The 27092-nt window shown below is 43.1% G+C and overlaps 1 long non-coding RNA gene across 2 annotated transcripts in view; it reads right to left on the minus strand.

Annotated features, from left to right (window-relative positions):
* Nucleotides 1–958: 958 nt before the first annotated feature.
* Nucleotides 959–27092, minus strand: part of LOC132248434 (uncharacterized) — a 47856-nt gene continuing 21722 nt past the window's right edge. Inside the window, exons 3-5 of one of the 2 annotated variants that reach the window (XR_009459629.1) lie at nt 10351–10468; nt 9136–9272; nt 959–1493 (exon numbers count right to left, since the gene is read on the minus strand). This is a non-coding gene — a long non-coding RNA (uncharacterized LOC132248434). Of the gene's footprint in view, nt 1494–8594; nt 9273–10350; nt 10469–27092 lie in introns of those variants that run through there. The other variant, XR_009459628.1, reaches the window with a different exon arrangement.

Raw genomic sequence — 27092 nt, forward strand, 5'->3', positions numbered from 1 at the left:
CAATATTCTGCAAAATTTATAAATACAGGTTGATTGCAGCTGCTTTCTGAGATTTTGGGTTAATAATCACAGGGAATGCACAGACTGTACCATTTTATTTCAAAAAAAGAAAACTTCATAAGACCAATAAAGTCATGTTCTTTTAAAGTTTTCCTGTTTCTATCAAATAAAACTCAGTAGTGTGGGGCTACTGCAATGATAATTGTCAATTTTTTGTTCTGTGAAACAAATGTTCCAACACCTAGGCACTCCTTTAGACAAAGAACTACATTTCTAGCCCTCCTGGGCATGAAAAAAGTGTTTTGATTAGTTAGCTAGCAGGGGTTTATTTGACAAAAATCAGTGTCTTTCTGCAAGTACTCAGCCAATTTCATATGAAAAGCACTTTCACAAATGTCTGACCTACACAGGATTTTATATCATTACTAGCGAATTGCCCATCAAGAATGAGGCGGGGAGGGGGCGGCCGGGGATGGAGCACCACCGCCCACCACCCCACACCACCACTGCCTCCCAGGAGCAGCGGGGTGAAGGAAAATTGCACATGGTGGCAGCTACCCCCACCAGCTACCTCACGCTGTCGCCACTCTGCATCCAGCCACATGCCACCCCTCCCCCCCCGCTCCACGTCTGGCCCCACAGCAACCTCCCCACTCCACATCTGACCATGCACTCCCCACCCCGCACGGCTCCATGTCCAGCTGTACACCCCACCCCACCCCCGCCCATGTCTGGCTCTGCACCATCCTCCCCACCCCGCCTCATGTCCACCTGGCCCACTTTGCCTGGCTCGCTCCACTGGAGCCCCACCCCATCTGTCATTCTCCGGGCATTTTTGATGCAGCACTGGTTGGAGCCATGCCCCGCTGGGAGCCATGGCCCCCAGGAGTGTTACAAACCACCAGACAGACACACAGACAGATGGACTAAGTCCTTTATATATAGATAGATTAAATAGCTTGGTTAAGGATGTAGTTGGGTTTTTTTTTTAACATAAATCATTATAGCAGCATAGCCCTCAGTATGGACACTTCTATATTGCTAAAAATGTAGAGCTTATTTCCAGTTCCACATGGAAAAAGACTATACCAATATAACCAGATTCATACCAATACATTTTATTCCTTGCACATGGAGAGAAAGAAGGACATGTGCCTAAATTAAGCACAATTTCATCCTTCATGCTGAGGTATGACTTTAGACTATAGGGCCAATGGACAAATTCTGCAAAGAAGCCTCAACAAAGTAAATGGAGTTCCACAAACATAATAGTAAGAGAGGTCTCTCTCTCTCTCATATATGGCCTTTTCTGTTCTGGATCTGAAAGTGCTTTACAATCATTAGCCTCATTTTATAGCTGGAAAAGCTGAAGCACGCAGAGGTGAAGAGGTCATCCCACAGGCCAGAGGCAGATCTAAAAGCAGAATCCAGGTCTCCCAAATCTCAAAACAGTACTCCATCCATTGAGCCATACTGGGAACAAAAGCTCTCCCCTATATAATGAAAACATTCTTTTCAGACACATAATAGTAATAATAAGATAGATGTAATGTTAAAGAAGAGGTAACAGTTATAAAATTCTATTAAAAAAAAAAAAAAGTATATGCAAAAAAACTTCAGGATACATACATTCCTATTTATCTTCCCTGATACACATCTAGTTACTTAGGTATTAAAGTTTTCCAAATGCAAGACATCTTCAGTTCTGGTATTCAAATGTCAGCTTATTAGTAGGGCACCCTGACTAATTCAGTCATCCATATATTTCTCGAGTATGATTTGTGGCTTAATTAAAGCAGGAAAATTATAATGACAAATATATAGACAAAGCTATATACATTATTCATATCGGCAATAAAAACATCATATGTATTGTCATGACTTATTGCAGCGCGATACATATGGGCTATTTGGCCAGATGATACACCAGATGTTTCCTTTCCTTTAGATTTGAAAAGTTCACATGAAGCAGAAGTCAAGGCCTGGGGCTAGAGGCAGGGTTTAACCATTTAAAGTTAAACCTGCAAATGATGGCATTTAAATAAGCTGTTAAAGTCATATAACTCATTTTCTGTTTGATTTTTTTTCCCTGCCCATCCTCTCAGATGAATGCCTCAGCTGATATGAAGCAGAGGAAAGGGGCTTGTCTATTGTGTTTCCCTGGGTGCATTTACACATGTGCTTTACTGCGGAGCTGACTAAATAGCTCTGCAGTAAAGCACCACTGTCTACGTGTGCACCCATATTAGGGCACAGTAAATTCATTAACTCCACTGTAGGACACTACTGTCTGGGACAAGTACTACAGTGGAGTAGTTATGTGTGCCGAAATGCACATATAGATGGTGACTGGGGCATGAGAGTGCTACAGTGCAGGGTCTGCCTGTTAACTAGTCCCACACTGTAGCACCTCATGCCCCAGCCAGCCCCTCCACAGCATGTTCAGCTGGGGTGGAGCAGCCCCAGACTGGCAGGTTGACTCTCCCCCCCACAATCCCCTGCCAGCTGTGGCTGCTTCACCCTGGCTCAACGTGCTGTGGTCCTGGGTGCACATGTAAATGCTGCATCCAGAAGCAATAAACTCCAGTATAAACTGTACCCGAGTTTATTGCTACATGCTAATCACATATGTAGACGCACCCACTGTCTTGTTCCCCCTACCACTCCCCTCCTCTGCTTTAAAGATGTTCTAATATATTTGTTAGGGCCTACCAGCATGAATTTATCTCTAGAGTAACTACTGAATAGATTTATAGCAAGGAACTGGAAAATAAGATTTAACATTTTTAATAATATCATAGTCACTTTTTTCTTTCAACACAAATTATTATAGCATGAACCTGTCCCACAATCATTCTATGCCTGTATCCCCGGCTGAAATGTCCAACTGAGTTTTCCATGTGGAAGGAATGCAGAGCTAAGTATAATGTATACCCAAGTACTTACACAGGTATGATAAATATATAAAGTAATAAGTAGAGAGCAAAGAAGTATGTAACCAATACCATAAGTAATGCACTTGGCTCAGCTTGTGTGTCATTACTGTACCTGAATGAGGCAAAAGCATGATTAAAGCATTAATTTGAAATATAATGCTTTCCCCTTCACCACCACCATGAGTAAGAAGGCTATAAAGTGGCCAGACAATTTGCTCCCCCTTAAGGGAAGGAAGCATATTGATGATCCATTCCTTACCCGTACAAAGCAGGTAGATGCCCACAGGAGCCAGCACTCTTGGTCCCAGTGAACTTTGAAAATGTAGCGATACTCAGTAGTATCTCCCAAAACTGCACCAATCCCATGGAGCACTGTGGGATTGTAAAACCTTGCAACATATGAGAAACCTGCCTTGGATTCTTGCAAAAGTGGCCGACCTCTCGGGAAGAAAGCAGGAGAAATCTTGCACGCTCCACAATTTACAGTTCTAAAGGGGACTGGGGGTGTAAATTGCAGCTGAACCCCTGGGTACTGTTAAATTTAAAGAGTCACTTCCATGGGGTTTGCCAGGTCCCATGTGCACCTACATGCAACATTTATAGGCATCCTAAAAGGTCTGCTTCAGGTCTTAAATCAAGGCATGGGAATAGATCTGGCTGATTTTTACTTTCTCTGAACCTATTCACCCATTCTTAACCCTACCAAATATTAATTCTTGGAAATAAAACAGAACAGATCATAATGGAAACTGTTTTAACACTGCACTCTGCTGTATGTTATAGGCTACATGCCACTGCTACTATTCCATTTTTATTACTGTGTATTGTTAACCTCGTAAAGCCATTTGAAATCTGGTTTGTACAAAGTTCCAATGCAAAAATAAAACTTTCAAGTTTGATCCTTTTGGGTGTCTAGATTTTTTCTTCATCCACTGAGAGGGTGAATTGAAGATGAATGAACTTGATGGCTTATGTAAAATAAAGTAGAGAGTTACTGGGCATGTCTACATGTTCATTAATGTACCTTTGCTACTATGCATTTGTTACCTCTAATATGAGGTACTAGATAAAGGTACAGTAGCCGCACTAATGCGCAGTAGCAAAGGTGAATGTTTTGCTGTGAAATGCATAGTAGACTAATTCTACTGCGCATTAACACAGTTTTTGCCATGATGCGGTAATGCTCAGTAGAACAGTCCACTGTGCATTAAGGCATCTTGTGTAGACACGCCCACTGATATGTAAGAATATTCTCCCTTGAAAAAAACAAGGGATGGGCACTGGGATGCAGAACTGCTGCAAGGTATTCATGTTGCCGCAGCCATAAAGGAGTAGAACGTGAGCTCCTCTCTGCATCAAGACTCTCTCTACTGGATGCTTCCCAGCCTAAAAAAAAAGATCTAGAGGTTGCAGAAGGCTCTTTGTCCCCTCTTTCCTCTGACCTGTTCATACTGAGCCAAGCCAATCCTAGACTTGTATAATAATGGTCAGGCAGATTTTTCTTTAACAACCTTCTCAAAGATGAAGATTTTTGATGCATAGAAAAGGCAAAGCTACTAACCAAATTATGAGGGCAGTTAAACTCGTATCAGACACACACTACAATATAAAACAATTTTTACACTGGCACATATGCAGACTGGGAATAAGACATGGATGCAGTGAGTATGTGCAAACTGAAGGATTCTGTAGCTGCTCACTGAGAAAAACAGCAAGAAACATTACTAAAACTAGGAACTCATTCATTAAAATGTGCACAACGTCCAAGTAAAAGAGCTCTCTGCATGGCTAAATGCTGAGCTGCAACAGAGCAGGGATACTAGAAAGAAATTCTCATGTACCAGAATGCATCATAGGGCTAAACAAACTGTTCTTACATTCAAAGACTGCCAAACAACAGAAAGAGAGATTATGGCAGTTGCATTTTGCCCATTCCAAACAGGGCATTAGCCTAAGAAAAAAGATTTAGAAGACTGGATCAGATTCTGGGTCCTTCTAACTTAATATCCTGTCTCCCATAACAATCACAACTAGACACTCAAAGAAAGATGCAAGAAACCCAGTAGTGAGAAGATACAAACTAACCTACTCTGGGGAAGGTTCTTCCTGTTTCCCATCTGTTAAGACACAAGTTGTCTTGTGCTTTGAAACATGGCTTGCAACTTTTCCAATTCATTTGATCCTATATAAAGTAACTGTGGCAACTGGGATTCAAGTACCACAAACATCCTCTGGCCCCACCTTCTGTTATATGATTTTCTTTCTTCCTCGCCCCTCCACCCATAATGTTCTACTGAAAAAAATTGATTATTTGTTTCCTTTGCCAATGTGCTTAGGTGGCAGTGAGGATAAATGAGTTTCTTACTGTACAGCAAAACGCATGCCCTCTTTGCTGCACTATGCCCCTGTGTAACCACATGAACCCAGTTTAAGGTTTCACACAATGAAGAACTTATAATAAAAGGACAGTGAGGGAAAGACTGAAAATAGATGTATGCACTACAGACAGTTTTGCAGAAAGATCCTTGATTTTATTAGGTTTGAACTGTGAATCACATTAAAAGACCTCTTCAAGAAGATATTCTAAAAGGAAAGGGAGGAATCAGAGCTGCATAAGTACCCTTACACACTAGGTGGCACCAAAGCAAATATTATTTTCTCACTGCACAAGTACAAGTGGTTAAAAACTGCATATAGATTTTTTTTTTTTTTAAGACAGACTAATATTCTTAAACAGCATTAGGATAGTTGGGACACAAACTGATGTAACAGTTGAAAGAACATAAAAAACATTAGTCAAACAGGTTTTCCACTACTCCGTACAATATTTCAATGTCCTATCACTCTATGATGCATCTACACTTTGTTCTAATAGAAAATACTGAAGTCCAGGGTTCTGAACCACACACATCTCTCTTTTCCATAAAGCATATACATTTTCCAGGCAGCTTGTTAGCTGATTTTAGCAACATGGATGTCTAGAGTTTATCAGTGAAAGGAAATTGTTCAATACACAGGATAACAACATTGGGTTTGGGAGGAAGCTAGTGAGTATTAACAAGCTTGGACCCAAAGAAAAAGGTTCCACAAATGCTGCCTTGCCTTAGACCACAAGAGCTAAGTACCGACGGTCAAAAAGCCTGAGGCTGAATCAATTCAATCTTCACAGGTTCATCTAAACTGCACAGATTGAACTGACAAGCAAATGAATAGACATTCACTTTTGATTCCAGAAATGTAGCCACATGCCTGCAGAGGCCCAGGCCAGAAGCCGGAGGGTGCTAGAGCGTATCTTCCTATTCGGCAGGAGCAGACAGCTCACACCAAGGCTAACCCACCCAGCCTGCAAAGAGGCAGTTGCAGGGGAGGTGAAAAGCATCCTAGGATGCTAGGAGGACTGTGAGTTGACTTGAATCTGGAAGGATACCATATCCATCCAAGTTTATCTTGGACCAGTTTTGGCCATTTTGAAAGCAGTTTGGCTAAGTACAGATAATCAAAAAGCCCAAGGCTGAATTGATTCAATCTTTGCAGGTTAATCTAAGCTGCATAGACTGAACCGACAAGCAAGTAAACAGAAATTCACCTTTGATTCTAGAAATGCAGCCATATGCCTGCAGTGGCCTAGGCCAGAAGCCAAGGAGTGCTAAAGCACACATCCCTGTTGGGCTGGAGCAGACAGCTTGGGTCAAGGCTAGTCTGCCCACCCTGTAAGTGGAGAAGGATTTGCAGGAGAGATGTAAAGGATGCTGGGGGACTGTGGGTTAACTTGAATCTGGAGGGGATCTGAGACAAAAGTTCAATAAACCAATTTAATCTAAATCAGTTAAGTCTGATACTACATCCATCCAGGTTTATCTTAAACAGCCATTTTGAAAGTGGTTTATGTGCACTGAACTTCTGTTGTGTTACAGATTTGAACCAGTTTCCAATCCCTTATACTGGTTTATGTATAGTTTGTGTCCCTAGCCAAGGAGCTGCTTTTTACTTTTTCTATGTTGCATTTCATGAATTTCAAGCCTTGCCATAATTGCGCTGTCTCTCCTCTTGATTATTCTGTCATGATTATTCTGTAACGCTGCTCAATGCACCCCAGAAAAAACACCTGTGTTTGGCAGGAACACTTGGGATGCATGTCCCTGTGGGCAAGTCATCAATTGCAGGTCTGCACCTTGAGCTGACTCTTAGGAGCATGGCCAAGAGAACAATCACAGTCTCAGGCCAGAAGGAAACTATGTAACATTTTTCAGCAAACTTCACATGCAGAGGCAGAAGGAATGGCAAGGTTCATCTTTCAGCAGCAGTAATGGGATTGCGTATGATCATACTCAGACACACCCAAAGAGTAGAAGAACAGTTTCATGAAAATCCATGGCAATTTTGCATAGTTTAAGATGTCTTGAGTTGAAAATAACAGCAGAGCCTTTTCGGTCTAAACACCCATATTTGCAATGTTCAGCCCATCCAGTCATCAACAGAAAAGCATTTTTGTTTGCTTTGCTCTGCTGCCATTTTACAACTTTTCAAATTTGGAGTCCAAATAGGAAGGAAAATTATTCCATAGCATTCCACATTGTTTGAAAGTGGAAGCATCCCAAGGAAATACAGTAAGATTCTTGGCTGAAATATTGAAGTATCAGATGTTAGACTGGTTCTTCGGTAGCATGCCTTTCTTTAATCACTGAAAATTGTGAAATGTGGGCTAGCTCCTCCCTTCAGGTTTCCTGCCATGCTAGTCACCATACCTAGTGGCAGTAGTAAAAACTGCTTTCATTTATGTATAAATACACATACATATACACACACATACACACCCTAACTTAAGGTACCTCCTCTTCCTTTCAAAAATTCCCATGTAGGGTATACAATGCAATAACAGTAATTTTATTTATTTGAGACAGGGTTTTTTTTGTGATATGTGCTTGTTGGACTAACTGTATAGCTGGGAAAGAAGTTTGACAAGATTTTAAGTATGCACTGCTCCTCCTTAGTAAGTCCAATAAAAAATACTAAAAAAAAAGCCCTGGCCTCTCATATTTCCTGAACCATCATGGCTACAACAACACTTCAACCCTACTGAATTAATTCCTGCTTCATGTCTGATAGCTGTGAATGAACTAGAGCACATATTTTAGAAAAATATCCAAACTGGATTTAAAAAGTAATAGGCCATTTACCACTACCCTTGTCAGATTGTGCCAATAATTAGTTACCCTCATATAGTTAAATATTTGCATCCCATTTTCACCCATTAGATTTTATTATACCCTGGTCTGGTAAATTGAATAGCCTTCCATTATATTTTTGTTCCATGGGTAGGTATGCTTGTAGACAGAGATCAAATCTAATATTACTGACTTACCTTTCTCTTTGATAAACTAAATAGAGCTCATTCTTTCACTTACAAAGCATACACTGGAGTCCTTTAATCACTCTTGTGGTTGTTTTCTGAACCTTCTACAACTTTTCAATAATTTCTTTAAATTGTGGACACAAACGAAGGACATAGTATTCCATAAGGGTTTGTGTTAGTGCCAGATGAAGAGGTAATACAATTTCTATATTTGTATTTGTTTTATTTCCTTGCTTATACAGCCAAGCTTCATACTAGTCTTTCTGGCCAGAGCATCTCACTGGCTACTCAGGTTCATCCTCCATACACTCCTCAGCTGACTATCCTCCATATCCCCCATATCTTTCCCAGGATACAGCCACTTTCATCTAAGTTAAGCATACATTCCTGGTCCCTAGATGTATGATCTTGTATACAATGAAACCTGTATCGCTTGCTTGCACTTAGCTTACCAAGCGATCCCAATCTGTGTCCTTTCCTTTACTACATCCGCAATCTTCATGTCATTTGCAAATGTTATACTTTATTTCATACTTATGTCCAGGTCATGAATTTACATGTTGAACAGTGTCTTTAATAAATTAATGCAGTACAGTTCCATGAAAGCCACCGTATGGTGTACAATTATGTTTAAGAAAGTTCAAGTGACCAACTCTAACCAGAGTTAATGCAAAGGCAAAATCAGCAGGCTTCATAATGCAGTATCCCTGCCCCATTTCTATCTTGGAAAAAGGAAGTGTAGGAAAATTGACTGATATTTTGAAAACGAGAACTCTAAGGCACACAACTATTGACAGAAACGTTTAGAAGACACTATCATAATTTGCCCCCCAAATGTGCACATACCAAGGAATCGTGGTGTCTTCTACAGAAAAGATATACCTCCCCTAAGGAGCGACAATAGCAATGCAATGAATCCTACTCAGAACCAAAGCAACAGAGGCATGTTCTCATCTGAAGATTTGAATCCAATGCCACACTGCCTGTAAGAGTCAAAAGAGTTTATATTAAAACTTTAAATGCAGACAACCTAATTCATCTCATGTGATTCCAAACATTCAGGTTCCTCCCAGTTTTGACCCAGTTGTATTTGGAGAACTAGCTTTTCAAGCTGTAAAATCCACTTTATAGTTAGGCCTTAAAACCTTGGCAGTGTCTTTGAATGACAAATGCAGGCCTCTTCTGCAATACATTTTAGTTCTGTGATCTTCATTTAAGTTAAAATTCATAGACTGTTAATTAGCATGTGAAACAGGAAGCTTCTAAATAGCTCACCAGGTATGTTTTTTGGCAGGCTGTACACCAACACTTGAAGTGTGGTTTAAAAAAAAAGGGCTTTTTACATCACTGAAACTTTAATAAATATTTATTTCTCTGGGGACCTCCTAAATTAATTAAACCTGTCTGTTCTTTTTTGAATATTTGAAACTTGCACATTAAATAGTAATGCTGAGATAGTATCTCTGAAAACTGCAGCATTAAAACAATGCAACAAATAGAGAGTGCATGCATTTTCTCTTTCTCTTTAACATTTTTGTGTGTCCATTTAAAAGCTTGGTTTCTGTTTAGTTAATCATTCCATCTCTTATAATAATTAGACGAAAGAGGAAATCACAATCTCAAATGTTGCTGTTTCTCTGGTTCTCCAGAGTTAAAAGGAGGAAGCAGGATTAGATGTTTTTTTCAAATGTTTTTTCCTTAGCTAATCATGCCAAGATCACATTTCTGTGCACATTAAACACTTAGATAGCTCCATCAAAACACTATGCAATTTGTTTAATATCAGGAAGCAATAGAGTTTACTGTACTTAAATAATGTGCAGGGAGCCTGAACTATTATTTTACCAATTCTATCGCTTTCCAAGATCCATTTAAACTATATCTAAACTAGAAAGCTGAACATGTGGACAGCCAGAAATACAGGCTGTCCATGGTTTACTAAGAGTTTTGTGTCAAATCCATGCTTGCACAGTCCTGCATTGTTGCAGATAGACTGAAATTACAAAAGTCAGTCTTTAACTAGCTTAAGGAAATTATGACAGAAGTCAAATTAGTATTCACCTTGTATGGAAGAACAAACTCCTTTGAAATTTTGGCTTGCACTTTTTCCTAGGTCTGGAGATGGCAGCTGGGTTGAATGCTCCCCTCTCACTTACCACTCAGCAAGTAAAGCAGTAGTCTAGAATTTGAGAAAAGTCATTGTAAGGATCCCGAGACAGCTGTAGTGAGGCAGTGGAAGATGTTACTGGAGTGCCAATGAAAATTACTGAAAGTAATAATTAACAGGTCTTCTTTTGCAGTGTTTGTGCACCTGTAACAGTTGGTGGTGCATTGGGTTCTATGGCTAGAAAGTTGTGCTTGAGCCTGGCCAAATGGATGAACTCACATTTTCTTCAGGATCATGGGCAGCCTGGACTCTAAAGTTTGCAATCTATCTATGTTACTACTTTAATTCAGTTTTATGTTATGGCCAAAATCTTCTGTAAATGTAAACTTCCAGCCATCAAAACCTCTGTCTTTCTAAGCTTTCAGCCTCATAACTTACGTGCATGTCTCAGTTTATCCAAGCTAGAAGTACATCTGTTCAAAATTTGGCACATGAAATATTACAAAGTATGCACTGAAGAAATATCCCAATTGAGTTATCAGCTTTGGCATAAAAAGGGATTACATTGGAACTTTTAACTTCACCTTTCTGATCTGTCTGGCAGATCTCTCTAGTGCTAGTCTGTTCTTCTTACATGAAGGACATTCCCATAATGCCAGTGGAGTTGCCATGCACATAAGGACAGCAGAAACAGCATCAAGAGCAATGATAGAGTTGGCAAAGAGAAAGAAAGTGGGGTAGTTCATCTGAGATTCACCCTGAAGATAGAAAAGACTAATTTAGCATAAATTTCAAAGTGGGAAAGGACAGTAAATTCCCACTTCTGCTATATGACTTCATATTTATTATCATATTTGTAATACAGACACATCAGGTATTATAGCCTCATTTTGCTAGGCAAAAGGTGTACACACCTGTAATAAAAATATGGTCCTACCCCAAGGAAGCTACCTGGTTATATGACAAGGACATAAGATGGATACAACCAAGACAGGGAACACAAAGGAAGAGTGAGATAATTCTGGTTTATTAACTTCTTCCTAATTCTCCTTCTCCTTTCATAATACACTTTGCCCTTATATAGCACTTTTCATCCAAAGACCTCAAGTATTAATTAATCAAGCCCCACAATATATCTCTGAATTTACTTACTTCATTTTACAGGTAAGGGAACTGAGCCATGGAGGCATTAAGTGACTTGTTGAGGGTACAAAGGCAAAGCAGAAAATATGACTGGCAGCCCCATGCTCTAGTATTTGGTCAGCACATCTACACGTGCTATTTATGTGCATAGGCTTAACAGTAAGACAGCCTTGGGATGGTGTCTACACATGCAGCCTCTTGGGAGCAGATTTCCTCCTTATGGGAGTAGGCCCCAGCAGCAACAACTCACACCATGGGCTTCTGTTTGCTGCTGTGCTTCACAGCTGCAGTGACCACAGCCTGATTCAAGTCAGCCTCAACCCTGTCTGTTCCTCTGTGCCATGCAACTGTGTGGCCAAGCTCACGGCCCCAACTGTGGCCCACTGCCCTTGGGCTGTCATCTACCAGCCTCTGGGCCACCACCCAGACCTTGGCAGGGATGCTGATGACATCCACATGATACTTCTATGAATGCTGTCCATGAACTCCATGAGGTGTCATTGGGGCTCCAGCCACACTGCTTCTGGGTCTGCCCTGCTAGCCAGGACTGGTGGCTCCACATCTCCCAGCGTTCTTGGGACAATGAGCAGTGGGTAGACTCTTTCCAGGAGCTTCTTGACCAGCTGTGGCTAGAGCAACAACTCACCACCATGTGGTCGCCCCTCCCCATGGAGACCTGGGTGGCCATCACCCTCCTCAACTTTGCCACATCTGCCAACCTGCACTACATCAGCCACCACTTCGGGGTGGACAAGGTGACCACGAGGAAGGCCATCCTGGAAATCTGTGGCACCCTTCAGGATGTGCTGGATTTGAAATTCCAGGGTTTGAATTACACTCTGACTCTTGCTGGGGGTCTGCAGCTCTGACAGCTGGAAGGAGCCGCCACTGCTGCCTGAGCTACTTAGAAAGGGGTGGGGTGGGCTGGGCTGGGAGCTCTCATCAATTATAGTGGGGCTTATTGGGGGCTCTCATCTCTTATGGGGGAGCTCAGCCCTTCTCCCCCCCCATTTTGAACCTTGGCTCTGCTACACTGTACTCCGAGTCAATGACCTCCTGGAGATGGTGGCAGATTCTGAGACCTGGGGTTTCTACAGTGCATCGAGGCCCTGAAAGACACACATCTCCATCACCTGCCCACCCTGGGGGGGACCACCCATACTGCAGCCCATGGTGCTTCCACCTGGTTGTCCTTCAAGCTGTGGTGGTCCACCAGGGCGCATTCCCCCCAGACCTGCTTCCTGTCTGGGGCTTACTGAATGGGTGTGGCAGGAAGTTTTGGCAGCCTGAGTCTGTCCCTTCAGGCCAGGGAAAGGTGCAGCTGCTATCAGTGCCCCAGGGTGCAGAGGCACCCAACTGCCGAGGCATTGGCCCCCTTCAGGGAGGAGCTGGAGCTGGTCGCAGCTGGTTCCATCCCCAGCCTGTCCTCCCCACTGGGGCTGTGCACCCAGACTTGGTGGGGCAGTCATTGACCCAGACTCCTGGAGCTGCTGGAGGAAGCTGTGGGGGGGAGCATGCTGGGACCTGGACCTGGTGCCCCAAGGGGCCCTTTCCCACAGACTGGTCATTGCTGCTGGGCCCTGGGAGAGCCTCTGCCAGACTGCCCGTGCTGGAGTACAGTGCATCTAGGGTCCCAGGGAGCCAGGATGCATATAAAGAGCACGGTCCTGCAGGCAGCCCTGGACTGGCTGTTATGGTCAATAACACAGACCCACTGCACCAGCAAGACCCTGACCTTTATGCAGCACTGCCAAGCAGACCTCTGGTGCCTTTGATCCTGCACGCAGCCCACCAGGGATTCATATATGTGGGCATTGGAGCATCAGCCCCAGGCAAATTGGCTCTGCACCTCAGTGTGGCACCCCCAGACACCGTCTGTGGAGTCGGTGAGGATGCCATCATAGGTCCTGTAACAGATCTCAGGGGCTCTGACAGAGACTCCAGGTGCTGCTGGACCTTGGCATGTGCCCGTAGCACAGAGGCACAGTGCATGGAAGGCAGCCACGTGGTGGGCTTGGCCTGCGGTCCACCACTAGGTTTCATGAGCCTGCTGCGGCCTCCATGGGGTCACTGCTGCAAGACACAATGCCCAGTGGCAAGCAATTGCTGGCACAGCCCCTGGGGTCATACAGTTTTAGTTTTGGGGTTTAAAGCCCAGGCTGGGATAGGCAAAGAGCTATCCCAGCCATGGGACTGGAGCAACTCCCAGCCCCTGGCTCTGGGCCAAGCAGGTGGCTGGCCCCCTGGTGGTGTGGCTGACACTACCTACTGCACAGTTAGTTTACCATCTGCATTTATAGGTAGTAAACTAACCACACAGTAGACTAATGTACTGGACAGTTACCACCTACACGTGTGGCCAGTGATGCTTTACTGAGCAGTAAATTAGTCTACTGCAGAGTAAAACATCTTGTACAGACATGCCCATTATCAAGTGTTCATATCCCTTTCTAATCCTATAAAGAACATGCTTGGCAACTTTATGCAATTACTACAGCTTTAAATAAGTATCAGATGTTCTATGTAACTGAGTATTTTTAAATGCAGTGTTTAACACTTACTGCTTATTATCATTTCATAATACCTTTAATTGCAGGAAAGTATAAACTTTATTATATTAACAGAAAGGTTATAACCTATAACATAAATGTCATATATAAACCTATGTGGACATACTAATAATATTTTGATGTGACAATTACAGATTTTAGGGTCTGGTAAAAAGAGCCAATTTTAAGAAAAATGTTTACATTTTGAATGTAAACATTTTGGTGGATTAGGCTGGGCTAATTCATATTTAGCATATATGTTTCTGCAACATGCATTTTTTAAGCTATGCCTTCTTACCATGAAAAAAGCAAAATTCATATTGAATATTTTTAACATGAGTTTCTTGAAGTTTTCAAAGATTTTTATTTAATGCCCAAACAATGGATTCTGAGCCTAAAGCTTATTTACTCCATTACATAATCTATACAGTGTGATCTTCAGTTCACTGAAAATGGTCTCTTGACCTTGCTTTAGTAAGAAGATTTGATTTCTAACTTGTCTGCATTCCTTACTAAAAAAGCCTCTAGTTATTGATTTAGAAAAGCAGGACATTTTGGGAATACACTAAACTACTCGATAGTTAGTAATTTGAACTCTTGGCCTATAACAGTGTTTGAAGGCCAATACTGGTACTGTAGAAATTAATAGTGGCTTCAGCCTTTTAAGAATCCTAACATTTTCTATTGGTGCTGCACTTTCAGTACTACAAATGTTCCTCCATTTACTGTTTTTCTTTATTGCTGGATTAGTTTTCACATGTGAAATGGTGAAAGCACAACTCTCAAAACAGAACTTTTCTGTACTTCAAGGAAATGGGTTAGGATTCAAACCCCTAATTTCAAGCTACCTGACAGTTTTAGTTTTGGGGCAGATCCCAGAACAGAAAGGGTATAATTCCTTATTCCATTTTTTTTTTTTAAGAGTCCAAAAATTTTCTATGCATAGCTGACCTGATAAGAAATCATCATTCACAATCTTAGCCTGCAAGATTTTGGTATCTGCAAATGTAACTGATCTTCTAGCTACAAGCAGAAAAATAAATTGCACTCTGAAAAAGAGATTGAATAATTTAATCCCCCAGAAGAGTCAGCCACAATATCGGGATGTTTCTTCTAAAATGTTTGTTATGCCTTTGCTGAACAACTTTGCTATTAGAACTGCAATCTTGCAGAGTTAACATTTTCATGTGACAAATGGTCCAGTTCCCAGCCCTCAAAGATCTTTGACTTTGTATTCAAGATTACACCACTATCTTAGTTTATACATATTTTAGACCATCTTTGTGGCCTTGTGTAGCAACATTATTCTTAGTATTAAATCTTAATTTCTAAAGCCCATTCAGGGGCAAGGAGTGAATGCTGCAGCAAGTTCCAGGCTTGCAGAATAGTAAAACTCATAGGTTTCTACAACAAAGGTCAGTTCCAGAGGTATACAGCATCTATCGGCCAGTGAAGTGAAGAAGTAAAATCTATCTCTATTTCCAGTGCAGGGAACAGAGTAGGATCCATGTAATAGCGGTGAAGCCCAGTGCAGTCTCTGCTAGCAGACATAACTAGACAAAGCGTGCCCTCTCAAGCCCAGTTTACCTAGCTTTATATCTGGCATTGACCCTGCCCACAAAAATGTTTGGTTCACCTAGCACCCCAACAAGAGCCACTTGTAGAACCAACCTCAGCCCAAATTTGATACATATTAAAGTCAATGAGTGGCACAGGCTGAAAAGTCAAGAGAGCATTCAACCCATACATGTTATTGGAAACTAATAGTATCTTCACCATAAATGACAAGAGCATCATCCTGCAAATCTTTACTGATGATGTGAGCAATCCTTAGTCTCATGAAAAAGTTCCCATTTAAATCAATAGGAGCTGCAGTGCTCATCACCTTTGAAAATTAAATCACTTATTGAAATGCCCAAATTTACCAATGTTTGCCTAAATGATGTGCCTACAGACCACATGGCAATTCAGGACCAGACTGGGCATGTTTTTGCATAGAAAATTCAGGCTCATTAAAGCACTCCTGGGCACACATCTAAATACGAGCCTGTTGGGAGCAAATTTGCTCCCAATGGGAAGAGTTCAGTCCAGGGTTGCTCCAGCCAGGGGGGAGCTCTTGGCTCCCTCAGGTACCAGCTCTGGGCTAGCAGGGAGTATGAGGGCCAGGCCTAATCTCCATGGGGCAGAAGGAACAGTCCTGGCTCTGGCACCAGTTGCCTCCCAGGCACATGGAGATCAGGACCAGTCCCAATTTCCACGCAGCTGGGAGGCAGCTGCCCCCAGAGTTGGGAAAGCTCCCCCGACCCTGCGGAGACTGGAATGGGTCCTGATCTCCATGTGGCTGGGAAGCACTGCCCTGCAGCTGGAACGGCCCTCCCCACCCCACAATGATAGGGACTGGTCCCAATCTCCATGTAGCTGGGAGACAGCTGCCCCCAGAGCCAGGGCAGATGCCTCTGCCCCACAGAGCTCTGCACAGCTTGGAGCTGCTCTGGGGAGTGGGCAGGCATCTGTCCCCAGCTCCCTGCCAGCCCTGGGGAACTTGGGGCTAAGCTGTGGCCCCCTGCTGCATGAACGAACCGGGAGCAATTTTCACAGTGTCTACATGTGCACTTCAGTACATGAGTTTAATGTGCCATTTTCTAGTACCGGGAGGTATCTGGATTAGACTAATCTACTGTACATTAGACTAATCTACTGTGAAGTAATTATGATGCATGTGTAGATGCTGATGCTTTACTACATAGTAGATTAGTCTAGTGCACAGTAAGGCATTTCATGTAGATGCACCTATTGAGATCTAAACTTAAGGCTCCTCTTCCTTTCCTCTATACAAACGTCATGTCTTCTAGGACAGGGGTTCTCAAACTGTTTCTTCCTGAGCCCCCCTCTCCCCAACATACCATAAGAACTCCATGGCCCACCTGTGCCAAACAGGACCGGCCTGGCTCCCCAGCCCCACCTGCGCAGCCCAGGTACAGCTGGCAGGGCTTGGCGGTGGGGAGCCCCAGAGCCCCACTCACCTGAGCAGCAGCAGCACTGAGCCTTGCCCACCCACCTGCAGCTCTGCCTGCAAGATGGAAACTGTGGGGCTGGGCTGGGTGCATCCACCCCTTCTTTGGGACTCACCTCAGCCCAAGGGTGGCTCCTCCCCATGCTAGGTGGACTCCTGCTCACCTGCACAGCCACATGCAGGTGAGCATGTGAAACCTGCTTATTGCTCTCCAGGGGGCCACAACCCTCTGTTAAGAACCCATGTTCTACAAGATACCTACCCCCAGCACTTTCCGTATTGTCACGATCTCTCAGTCAGCACAGTTGCTAGATAGAAAACAAAGTGCACAGCAATATTTGGCAGTGCTTCAGAACAATACAAGCGGGACTTCTACGTATTTTTGTATTACATTATTATTTTAACAAACAATTTTGCAACAAGAATCTATCAGACCTTTCACTGTATAAGATCCTATTCTGAGCTTTAACAGAATAGCTACCTGACTTGATTTAAATACAAGTAATATTCTTTTGAGTAGTCTAAACTCTTATTTACTGGGCCATGTGGAACCCCAATTCATTTGCTTAAATGCATCTCCATGTGGTAAAAGTATTTAAGCATGTGTTTAAGTCCAAAGTCCCATGCCCAGTTGCTTTTTCTGAAAAGAGGGGTCCTTTTCTGAATTGATACTGTAGCTCATTGTAGAAGTATGTGACAGTTTTACTAAAATAAATAGTGCGCTGTTGCAGCAGATGCTTCCAGCAGTTACATGAAGTAACTACCCTTTACCAGACTAGTTTCAGCTCTGTGGTAACTCCCTCTAGTTTCAGCTGTGATATGATCTTCATAGTAAATGAAGGATCATGTGGGTTTTCCATGTCATCTCTAAGCAGTCTTGATTGCAAGATTTCAAATTGGAAAAACCATCTACATTTTTGAGCTCCCAAACTTTTGTAGATTTCCACAATTCTGGGAACCAGTACAATTTTATAGAGCTGCACTAGTCACTGTTAATTTAAAATGAACATAAAAACATTCTTTACAGCTATATTACTTTTTTCAGAACAAAAGTTGCATCATTTTTAACTGAAGTTCATATGGTTCCAGGTTGCAGAATGGGAACTTGGAAGCCAATTTTTTAAGTTACAATAAAAATTTCTGCATTAGCAGCATAGTTTCTGGTCATCAAAGTTCTAATTTCCATTGGTTTCTTGGTTTTCAGCTCTATAAATCCTAAATGTGCCTTTCATTTAATTTTTCCACACTTTGAGTACATCTGTTCAACATTTGCCTCATGAAATATTAGGAAATATGCTCTGAAGAAATATTCACTTTACTTGTCAACCTACAAAAAAAGGCAACAGATCTGTGCTAAAGTTTGCTTTCTTTTTTATTCCACTTAACCAGATAACTCCCATGCTTACTAATACTACATCCATAATTTTTCTATGGTGTTATATGAGGATAGCTCTATTCTCAAAATAGATATTAAAAGCTAAATGAAAATGTTATATATGTATATCATAGGTACTTTCCTATCTTTCCACAGTTTATGCTTTCTAGCACCATAGATGGAAATCTGAAATGTTATGTTTCTAATCTCTCTTTCAAGCACTCCAGGTATCTGATTATCATTTAATTTGTGGTGCTATGGCTAGATTAATCTAATTTAATAATGTGATACCTCATCCTTTTTGAGACATAGTTTAGAAGACATGAAGTCCATTCTGGGCATCTGAAGTCCCAGTAAGGGGATGAAGAAATTCCCCCCAACACCTCCCAAGGAAAATGAAATGTATGTATGAATCCTACCTTCTAAAAAGTTGCAGAAAAAATAAGGAACAAGATTAAACTATCATAAGCAGACTTAGATTGTGTGAAAAGAAAGTACTTAGCAGACCAGAGGTCTCTATTGATGGTAGGAGATACCTTTTCTCTAGGAAAAATAGTAATGCACAGATGTGGTGGTAAGTATATTACATGCACCATACTATTATTACTCCAGATCCCCAGAGCTGCTGCTCCAGTTTATATCAATGAAGCCACATCAATTCTTCTGCAATATATGGAGGAGAAATAAGGGCCAGGTTGCCCATCACTTTTTCTTGATGGTCAAGAAAGGATCATCATGGATTATGCTCCCATGGTATTATTTTTCTAACTGGGATTCTTTCCTATAGAAAATCCGGTCCAGGCACTGCTGCCAAGTTCCATGGACAGATTCAGTAAAGCTGCTTCTGCAATGTTATGTCAGAGTAACAAAGACCAAAATCTACTCAGCAACTATATTTGAAATGGCCTAAGGTGTTAAATCACAAGTCACATCACAAAACAACAACTAGAATGATTAACTGAGGCTGCCTGTGACAAGAAAGAAGAGATTTTCTCTACTAGTAGTTATAAATGTTCTCCTGATACACCTGTCATTTCTTCAACCAGCCTATTTATATAGCCATCACTACTAGGAAGATTCTGTCCTTTATTAATCCTTCTTTATTTAAAATGATAGGGTCTTTTCTACTAATTAAAATTATTTACTGGGCTCTAAAGGCACAAAGAGCACCTTATAATGCAAAGTTGTATTTCCACCCAGTAGATAGCTGAGCAGAACTAATCACATGGAGAGTTTAGTCAACTTCTTCTCCCTTGAGCTGGGGCCTGTTCTCTACCAAGCCTGATAGACCATATGGAGCAGCAGTCTGCTTTAGCAGAGCTGGATCAGAAGGCTGACTGCTGCTTCTTACCCAACCAAAGCTGATGTCACTGTTTCCCATCCCCAATACCACATCTCTCACAGCAATGTTGGCCTCCTGCCCAAGTGCTGCAGATTGCCACCAAATTGCCACAGACACCTGGGATTCATAGGCTGTATCTTCCCACTTGGTGAGCTAGATCCAGCCTACAGGCTACAGGTTTCTTACCCTTGGACTATATGGAGCTTTGAAAAATACTGGCTGCATCTACACAAGACACTGACTGTGCAGTAGCTCATTACTACTACACAATAGCATCATGTGGCATGAAGCGTGATGTGACACTACTGCACAGTAGAAATGAGCTACTGCACAGTTGGCATCACCAAAAAGCCATCTGGGGATGCTACTGCACAGTAACGTGGGTTACTACACTGTCATTTAGTACTTGTGTATGCAAGTATTAAGTGACTGCTCAGTAACAACTGCTCAGTCAGTATCTTGTGTAGGCATGGTCACTGGGAAGAAAAACTGGAACTCAGTGCACCCCCTGGTACGCTCAACAAGGAAGTGAGGCTTAATTGCCAAGGAAGAGGCTTGAAAGGACTTCCTGACTAGAATCAATGTCTCCTGGCTGAGTTTCAGCAATTTCTTTCTCACAGTATGACAGGCATGTGTGAAACAGAAAATTGGATAAGGAAGACGGTGGAGGGCTCCCCCAACAATCTTAACAGGGGTGCTTCACATTCTCTATACAAACAACTACAATCTGAAGCAACCTCACCTGGTACTTTGCAGAACTGGCATGGGGGATCATCCACTCACAAATGAGTGACTTCTGGTGTTATGATGGTCCTGAAAACAAAGGCTCTTTCCCTATCTGCCCCCTTTCTGATTCCCCTGCTGTATCTCCTGCAGCCTGCATGGATCCCAGAGACTGAAAAGTAAGGAACTGAAGATCAAGACTCCCATAAGTCCTACCCCACCCCCAAGAACTCCACAACTTCCTGTTGTGGAGGACACAGAATTGTTCCCCTTAGGCCCCTTGCACAGCAAAAGTTCCTGAAGAGTCTTGCTGTGGAAAGGCACATACAAGTGAAGGTGATTATTGCTGATGGGCAGTATGGGAATACAACAGGGCTGTCTAATTGTGGTCAGAGGCTGCACAGTCCACATCAGCGGGGTCCACACTAGTGCAAGCCATGGGCCCCATGGATTGCACCCCTTTGCTACACCATGCACACAAGCAGCCCCCAGACGCATACACACTGCTGCAGCCATGCACTTGGCCCCGACCACAGCTCCTTTGCTGCACCACACCACAAGCTTCCCTGATGTTGTGGGCTGCATCACCCTGCCCCTTGAGACAGGAACCAAAAATTGAAGGAGGGAGGCAGGACCCAGAGACCCCAGCTGCAGCATCAGCCAGAGTGATGTGAGATGGGCGGCCAGGCCTATCACAATCCCTCACAGGCCATATGTGGCCCATGGACTGCCAGTTGGACAACCCTGGAGATCCTGTCCTCTTTGCACTCATGTTCTTTTCTCAGTAAATCACTTTTCAAAATTCACTGAGGAAATAGTAAACATCTAAGCTCTATTCACAAAGGGATTCTTAGTTTTTGGGTGGCCTGAGATAGTTGATCTTATAGTTATACCATCCCTTCAGAAAGAAGATAATCCAGAAGCCAAATGTTGTACTCCTTACTTTCTCAGGCTTAATACTTATATTAAATATGATCAGACTACAAAGTTCCACCACACAGATTTTACGCAATGCTCTGGATATACCATTTACTGGTGCTGCCACTTTTTATAGAAAAGTGTGGATTTTACAAAAAAAAGGTCTGATTTGTTGGGTGAGCACTTAAGGAAACCCCATTCAATTTTTAACAGTTGCATATGTACTTTTTCTTTTTTTAAAAAAAAAAATTATATTTCCTTTCAATTCTGTCATTTTTAACATTATATAAAATAGTTCATCTTTTCTTGCCTCCATGTTAAGCCATGGTAATTGATATATTTTTCTTTGTTTTGATGTGTGCATGTTATTGCTCATACTGGTTATAGTGCATGCTTAAAGCCTGTTATTTAAAACTGTCTGCTCCTAACATGTATCAAAAGTAGAAAGCACTAAATTGAATTTGAATAATTCCTACATAGGGATTACAGAGAGTTCCACTGGATTGTGAGTGCTGGTCCAAAAGGCAAATTCTGGGCATCAAGATTTATTTTCTTCATTGGATTTGGCTACACTGTGCATTCAACAGACTGATAATTTTCCCTGATCTGCCTTTCCAATTTTTTGGCTTCTCATGGTCTCTTGTTAAAAGTACTCTGACTAGTCCTTTTATTGACTTATAAAAACCAGGATTGTTTTTGGACAGAACTGGTAAAAAGTACTGGAAAGTTGGTAATCTGAACTCCCCAAGTGAAATATAGTCTGCAGACAGATATTGCTGCTGTGGGAGACAATAAAAGTGTTTCAAATATGAAGTTATTTCCATTTTTCATATTTTGCCATAGGCTGCAGCGCGCTTGCAGCATGATATGTTGTATTATTGAATTTGGCCTTTGACACAATGATGAAGAAACCTCCAAAAACTTTGGAGTGTCCATTTTGGAAGAGCTTCACAACAGTGTAGAGTTGTATTTGAATATTTTGAGCTGCTGCCCTATTTATACCTCTGAGCAATAATGTTCCTGAGCCAGACCTTTCAACCTGTTCATGCACACAATGCTTTGTGAGCACAATGAAGCCCCAAAGAAGAGATTTTCCCCTGTTTTCCCTAGCACTCCCTGCACTCTTCTATTTGTCAAACTCAGAGCTTATCACATTCTTCACTGGCGTCATTTCTTCCTAACAAGAGTTTCATCATAAAGGCTAGGTACAGACATTCAAAAAGCCCAAGGCAGCAGCAATCTAAATTTCGCACTTTAAGCACCACAGGTTAGTTCGGGAGAGAACAGAACACCCCTTTGCCCTTCAATGATAGAGGGGCATGCAGGCTGCCTGCACCAACAGAGACCATTAGTTTCAGGGTGCTCTCACACGCCTCCCAATGTGCCCCGCCGGCTCCACCGGCTGACAGAGACTCCCAAATGCAGCCAAAAAGGCAGGCACCCTTAACTGGCCACTGAAAGCTAGGGAGCAATCCTACCCTCCTCCCTCCAAGCTTCTCTGTCAGCCACAAGTGTCACAGAGAAGTAAGGCTGAAATGGACCTCCAGAGCTCATTGAGTCCAACCCCCTGCCTAAGGCAGATTCAGCCCTATGGTTTCATCCTGTACAAATCCAGACTCTAAATTCTACACAAGACTGTCCCTAGTCCTGGCTCAAACCCCTGGGGCTCCCAAAGGGAAAGCATTTGGGAGTAGGCTAGCCAAGCAAGCAGCAGAAAGGATGTTTTGCATGTTCTGACTCTGGGGAAGGGGAAGGAGGAGAAGGAGAAAGAGAAGGGGAAGGGGCTTCCTGTGTGTGGGGCTTGGGTCGGGAGGAACTGCTCCATGAAGCAGATTCAATGCGCTGGTAACCTTGTTTCTTATCTGCAGCTTCACAGCTGAAGGCAGCAGTGAACAGAGGCCACCGGGCAATTGAGAGCATCTCTGCCTCACCCAGGTTGTACTGTCCAGGAGCTGTCAATACTTTCAAGCTCTTGGGAAGCACTGGGGGGGCAGCTCCACAGACAGAAGCTAAGTGAGTGGGGGAAGAAGTGGGCAGCTGGAAGACCAGGGGAGAGTTTGTGGGACAAGCAAGGGATCTGGGATGGGATGGAGACACCCAGGACTGGGATCTAGTATGCTGAATGCTGGTGTGGGAAGGCTGGGCACAGGCAGCTCCTGGGAGCTGCAATGGAGCTGAGATTGACCCTTGCCAGCCAGGGAGTGGGGAATGCTGGCCAGTGCCACCCCAAGAAGTGCCAGTGGCACTTTCAGTTTTGCTGCTGGCACTTCAGGGGGCAGCAACTGGCCGCTGGGGGATCCCCCCCCCAGTCAGCAATTGGCTGCTGGTGCCACCCCAGAGTCAGGAGGCACCAGTCACCCATGGCCGGGGCCACCTGGTCTGCCTGTATCTGCAATGAATAGGGGGCCAGAAGGGGAGGGGTGTAGGGAAGGATCACTCAGGGCCAGACTGGACACAGACACAGGCACACCCCAGAGCCCTGCACCCTGCCAAGCGCCAACAGCAACAACAGCACAGGGAAGTGACAGTTGCAGTTCCACTTCCTGCCCCTCCGTACTGTGGTCCTTCCTGGCCCCAAGCACACAGGGCACACAGCTTGCAGCTGCTTCTCACTCTGCCTACTCTACCCTGCCCTGCTGCCAGGCATCCGCTATTGGATGGAGCTCCAAGGGACCTGATCCTTCCTTCTGTAAAGTGCCCCTCCTCCTCTCCCTCCACCCCAGCTTAGGGGTATTGTATAAAGATAGAAAAATACAGAGCCACAGGTGCTTCCTCCCTTTCCCGCCTGCAGCCAACAACTTGGAGCAGCCGAGTTCCAGTGCACCCCCATGCACAGGGAAAAAGCAGGGAGGGGCCACCAGGGTGCCTGACATAGGCAATGCTAAGGGGGGGCACAGAGGGGCACATGCCCCACCTGAGATTGGCCTCTGCCAAAGCCGCCGCTGGCTTCTGTGGGCAGTCGGAGTGTGTGTGTATTTCCCCCCCCCAGCTGTCAACATCGCCAGCAACTGCTGGCAGTCCCCGCTCGCCACTTGCCACCCCCTCTTCACCGCAGACACTGCAGTGGCCGCCTGCAGGTTGTCCCCACTCATCCCACCCTCACCGCCAACATCAATGTGGCTGCCTGCAGGCAGTCCCTGCTCACTGCCACCATGCCCTACCACCAAGAGTTACACATTATTCGTGGTGCCTGGGATGTTGGGGGACTGTGACCTAACTTGAGTAGGGAGGGGATCTGATACAGAATTTTGATAGGCTGGTCTAACTCAAACCAATTACGTCTGATACTACATCCATCCAGGTCTATCTTAGACTGGGCTCCACCATTTTTAAACCAGTCTGTGTGTGATGAACCTCTGTTCTGTTACAGGTTTAGACTGGTTTCTGATCACTTATACCAGTTTATGTCTGCATCTAGCCTAAGTGTCTTTATGTTTTAACAGATCCCGCACTGTCCGAAGTGTCACTTTAGAGAAAGAGATGTGAAAGCTGTTGCAAAAGTTGTTAGGGTATACCTCAAGATACAGAGATGCCTACTTCTCAATACCTGCTGAACATGACATGGGGAAACACTGATATACTTATGAAGAAAGGAGCCTGATTAGCAGGTGCATTACGGTCAAGGAACAATGTAGGCCTGGTCAGTTCTAGTACTACTTTGGCAAGGCCTCTATAAGATATGATGCCGTAAGCATCTCCTATTTAGCCTACAATTAAGGTTGTCCCTGCCCATGAGTTCCTCCCTTTAATAGGCAGGCTGCAGTTAATCTTTGTTTCCCAATGATGGCATCTACAGGAACTGGAAGGGCATCTAGGTGGGTGGTCCATTTCATTTCTTATTCAAACTTATAGAAAAGTACAGATTCAGTTTAGATATGCTGGAGAGCTAACAACTGTACTGCTTCACTGCAAGTGTAAACATTTTAATGTTCAAAAGTTTGCCTCACAAAATGTAATGCTGGCCTAGTTTTTCAACTTTTCATGTTGTTTTAATTGATCATTTTTGTCATTTTAACCTCTGATACCAAAGATTTTTGAATTACAAATTATATGAAACCCACAAAAACTTAATGACATTAGATTTAACTTGCTTTTTTCCCCTCTGCAAAGCTAAACATAGTACACATTCTTTTAAAAAAAATTTATTGCACATTTTATGCTCTGTGAAACGCTGAAGGTACATGGTTTCTACCAAATACACGTGACTCTGAGGAATAAAAACTGCAGTTAGGCTTGTAAAAAGCATATTATTTTTAAAGCTCTAACCCAATGTACCGGAAAAGTTTTGTATGTCTTTACTTCTTTTATAAAATAATATTAAGTAAAGCCTCAACTCTTTATAGCAGTGTATCATCTGTTTCAAATTGGAAGGAAATCAACTCTCTAATATGGTAAAATAGCATAAGTTAATTTTCTAATTGAACTCTCTGGTCTTGGACTGCACTCAATAAATCCGACAATCTGAGACCCAGGCAAACACTGGAATTTTGGAGAGCAGGTTAAATGTTAGTAATTATATATATAGCTGACTATTTCCAACAGTAGAGAGGAAGAGCAGTCGCCTGTGTACTCAATATTCTGTGCAAAAAACACATTAATGCCACATTAATGTTGGGAATACACAACAGCCAGGAAATTCTGAGCTCTGGTTCTCATAGCAACTGCTGCTCAGCAGCATCCTCAATATAGTATTAAAAACCAACTAGGAAACTCACCATCAGTTCATGCACGAGACATGACTTTTCAGACATCTGAAGCATTATGATGGGTTGAACACAATGGAATTCAAGGGCTTGTGAACTAGTAGGAAGCTGAACTACAATTTTGAATAGGAAAAGATAGTTCACAATGCTCGTTTAAATTATTGAGCTATATTCTAGCTATCCAAGACTCATTTTCCTTTGCAGTGGGGCTATTTTGCTCTCCTGCCTCCCCTGTACCTTTAACCACTTTAATGTTAAAAATTACTAGATATCTATTTGTATTACTACAGCACCCACAGTGCACAAGGTGCTATGAAGGCTGGCCAATATCATGGGAGATCACGGGACTGGCCAACATTTTCATGGATAGATCATGGCAGGGCCCTCCCAAGCCTCTCCAATTGGCCAACGGGTCATGTTGCCCTGCTCCTCACCACCAATTGGTGGAGAGGGGTGGGGCCACATGACAGGCAGCCCTCTCAGCCAATCAACAGCGAGGGGCAGGGGTGGCAGCCATATTAGGCTCCCCTTCATGCTGGCAACCCCTTTCCCCCCTAGTGGGTTGCTTGACCAGGAAACCAGCATTTTATTTTCAGTAAGTAGTTTTCCCCCCACAGATTTCACAGACATTGCCCAGTTTTGTGGGCAACGTCAGATTTCTCAATTTCCGTGTAATCCACAATTTTGGCAGGTCCTGATTTATAAGGACTGATTGTTTAAAGACCTGATTTTTAGAGAAACGGAACACGCACCTTCCATCTGGAGACAAGGAGAGCTGACGACACCTAATATAGCTGAAAATTAGGACTAGGAAGTCCAAGAGGCATGGAGAAAACAAAGAACATCCAATGATCATCTTAGGATCATTTCTCTCGGTATCTGTTACTTCACTTAGTGCCCACAAAGATAATACAGTTCTAAGCTGCATTA

Source organism: Alligator mississippiensis, chromosome 2 (assembly GCF_030867095.1).
Source record: "Alligator mississippiensis isolate rAllMis1 chromosome 2, rAllMis1, whole genome shotgun sequence".
Taxonomy (NCBI): Eukaryota; Metazoa; Chordata; order Crocodylia; family Alligatoridae; genus Alligator; species Alligator mississippiensis.